This window comes from Arachis hypogaea, chromosome 18 (assembly GCF_003086295.3).
Source record: "Arachis hypogaea cultivar Tifrunner chromosome 18, arahy.Tifrunner.gnm2.J5K5, whole genome shotgun sequence".
Classification (NCBI taxonomy): domain Eukaryota; kingdom Viridiplantae; phylum Streptophyta; class Magnoliopsida; order Fabales; family Fabaceae; genus Arachis; species Arachis hypogaea.
This window is the reverse complement of record NC_092053.1, coordinates 99,075,632-99,079,373: the sequence shown is the minus strand read 5'-3', so window position 1 is coordinate 99,079,373 and position 3,742 is coordinate 99,075,632. Positions and strand designations below refer to the sequence as shown.

The 3,742-nt window shown below is 34.1% G+C and overlaps 1 non-coding gene across 1 annotated transcript; it reads left to right on the top strand.

The window, feature by feature from the left end:
- Window positions 1–224: 224 nt before the first annotated feature.
- Window positions 225–332, top strand: LOC112774374 (small nucleolar RNA R71). Its single transcript, XR_003188867.1, has one exon. It is a non-coding gene; the product is annotated as a small nucleolar RNA R71 (small nucleolar RNA).
- The last annotated feature ends 3,410 nt before the right edge of the window (window positions 333–3,742 follow it).

Below are 3,742 nucleotides of genomic sequence, written 5' to 3'. Positions count from 1 at the left end.
CAGAGCATCAATTTCAAGAACTCCCTTCTTTTAAGGCGTCCCACTATTCACGGAATTTCTCTCAGAAGTGTACATGAATTGATTATTTGCAACCATGTCAATAAGTTCTTGAGCTTCTGCAGGCATTTTCTTTAGGTGAATGGATCCACCTACAGAATGGTCTAGTGACATCTTGGAGAACTCAGACAGACCATAATAAAAATATCCAGAATGGTCAATTCTGAAAGCATGTCAGGAGGACACCTTTTGGTCATCTGCTTGTATCTTTCCCAAGCTTCATAGAGGGATTCACCATCTTTTTGCTTGAAGCTCTAAACATCCACTCTAAGCTTGCTCAGCTTTTGAGGAGGAAAGAACTTAGCCAAGAAGGCCGTGACCAGCTTATCCCAAGAGTTCAGGCTATCTTTAGGTTGTGAGTCCAACCATGTTCTAGCTCTGTCTCTTACAGCAAAAGGGAAAAGCATGAGCCTGTAAACTTCAGGATCTACTCCATTAGTCTTAACAGTCTCACAGCTCTGCAGGAACTCAGTTAAAAACTAGTAGGGATCTTCTGATGGAAGTCCATGGAATTTGCAGTTCTGTTGCATTAGAGCAACTAATTGAGGTTTCAGCTCAAAATTGTTTGCTCCAATGGTAAGGATTGAGATGCTTCTTCCATCAAACTTGGAAGTAGGTGTAGTATAATCACCAAGCATCCTCCTTGCATTATTATTATTTTCGGCTGCCATCTCCTCTTCCTTTTCGAAAATTTCTGTAAGGTTGTCTCTGGATTATTGTATTTTAGCTTCTCTCAGTTTCCTCTTCAGAGTCCTTTCAGGTTTAGGGTCTGCTTCAACAAGAATGTTCTTGTCCTTGCTCTTGCTCATATGAAAAAGAAGGAAACATAAAATAATAATATGGATCCTTTTTACCACAGTATAGAGGTTCCCTTGTTGTTAGTAGAAGAAGAAAGGGAATAAGAGTGAAGAAGAATGGATAATCCAAATACAAGGGTGAGGATAGGAACAGAGATATGAGATGAGGAGAAGTGTTAGTAAGTAATTAAATAAATAGAAGAAGATGAGAGGGAGGAGTTTTCGAAAATAATTTTTGAAAAGGGGTTGATGATTTTCGAAAATTAAAGGAGAAATAAAATTAAAATTAAAACTTAAAACAATTAATTAATTAAAAAGAATTTTTGAAAAAGAAGGAGGTATTTTCAAAGTTAGAGAGGGAAGAGTAGTTAGGTGGTTTTAAAAAAGATAAGAAACAACCAAAAAGTCAATTAGTTGAAAAAGATTTGAAAATCAATTTTGAAAAGATAAGAAGATAAGAAGTTAGAGAAGATATTTTAAAATCAAATTTTTTTGAAAAAGATATGATTTAAAAAGATATAATAGAAAGATATGATTGAAATTAGCTTTGAAAAAGATTTGAATTTTTAAACTCAAAATTAATGACTTGACTCACAAGTAATCACTAGACATGATTCTTGAACTTAAAGTTTGAATCTTTCTTAACAAGCAAGTAACAAACTTGAAATTTTTGAATCAAAACATTAATTGTTGATAATATTTTCGAAAATTATGAGATAAAATTAAGAAAAATATTTTTGAAAAATATTTTTAAAATTTTCAAAAATAAATAAGAAAAATGAAAAAGATTTGATTTTTGAAAAAGATTTAGAAAAAGATAAGATTTTCAAATTGAAAATTTGATTTGACTCATAAGAAACAACTAGATTTTAAAAATTTTGAAAAAGTCAACTCAAATTTTCGAAAATTTATGAGAGAAAAAGGGAAAGATATTTTTTTGATTTTTGAATTTTTAATGAGGAAAGAGAAAAACATAAAATTGATGCAAAACATAAAAATTTTGGATTAAAATAAAAGATGCATGCAAGAACACTATGAATGTCAAGATGAAAACCAAGAACACTTTGAAGATCATGATGAACATTAAGAACTTATTTTTGAAAAATTTTCAAAAAAAGAAAACATGCAAGACACCAAACATAGAAATTTTTCATGTATAGACACTATGAATGCAAGAATGCATATGAAAAAACAAGAAAAGATGCAAAACAAGAAAATATAAAGATCAAACAAGAAGACTTACCAAGAACAACTTGAAGATCATGAAGAACATATGCAATGCATGAGTTTTTCGAAAATTGAAAGAAAATTAAATGTATGCAACTGACACCAAACTTAAAAATTGACACACGACTCAAACAAGAAACACAAAATATTTTTTATTTTTATGATTTTACAAATTTTTTTTGGTATTTTTCGAAAATTATTTAGAAAAAGCAAAAATAAGGATTTCAAAATTTTTTATAGGAATTCCAGGAATCTTGCAATGTTAGTCTAAAGCTCCAGTCCAGGAATTAGACATGGCTCACTAGCCAGCCAAGCTTTCAGTGAAAGCTCCGGTCCAAAACACTAGACATGGCCAATGGCCAACCAAGCTTTAGAATACAAATCAGTCATACAACAGCAGATGGATTAGGAACAGCTAGCTTGCTCTTGTGATGATGGTTTGGAAGCCCCAGTCCAAATGAATTAGACATGGCTTTACAGCCAGCCAGGCTTCAACATTTTTCATGAAACACTAGAATTCATTCTTAAAAATTTGAAGAACATAAATTAATTAAGAAATGTTGTTTTTTTTTTAAAATAAGAGTAATAAAAACAAAAAGATTAAAATTAAAATAAAATTATCTAATCTGAGCAACAAGATGAACCGTCAGTTGTCCAAACTCGAACAATCCCCGGCAACGGCGCCAAAAACTTGGTGCACAATACCATGGTCCAAACATAACTTCACAACTTTGCGCAACTAACCAGCAAGTGCACTGGGTCGTCCAAGTAATAAACCTTACGTGAGTAAGGGTCGATCCCACGGAGATTGTTGGTATAAAGCAAGCTATGGTCATCTTGCTAATCTTAGTCAGGTGGATATTAAATGGTTATGGAGTTTTCGAATAATAATAATAAATAAACAGAAAATAAAGATAGAAATACTTATGTAAATCATTGGTGAGAATTTCAGATAAGCGTATAGAGATGCTTTCGTCCCTCTGAATCTCTGCTTTCCTGCTGTCTTCATCCAATCCTTCCTACTCCTTTCCATGGCAAGCTGTATGTTAGGCATCACCGTTGTCAATGGCCACCTGTCCTCTCAGTGAAAATGGTCTAATGCGCTGTCACTGCATGGCTAATCATCTGTCGGTTCTCGATCATACTGGAATAGGATCCCTTGATCCTTTTACGTCTATCAGTACGCCCAGCACTCGCGAGTTTGAAGCTCGTCACAGTCATTCAATCCCTGAATCCTACTCGGAATACCACAGACAAGGTTTAGACTTTCTGGATTCTCAAGAATGGCCGTCCATGGGTTCTAACTTATACCACGAAGACACTAATAACTCGGACTCGGTCCCCTGTATTAGATATCCAAGAGATAGCCATTCTAGCTTGTTTGCATGTAGAACGGAAGTGTTTGTCAGGCACGCGTTCATAAGCGAGAATGATGATGAGCGTCACATAATCATCACATTCATCATGTTCTTGGGTGCGAATGAATATCTTAGAAGTGGAATAATCTTGAATTGAATAGAAAAATAGTAGTACTTTGTATTAATTCATGAGGAACAGTAGAGCTCCACACCTTAATCTATGGTGTGTAGAAACTCTACCATTGAAAATACATAAGTGATGAAGGTCCAGGCATGGCCGAGAGGCCAGCCCCCAAAACGTGA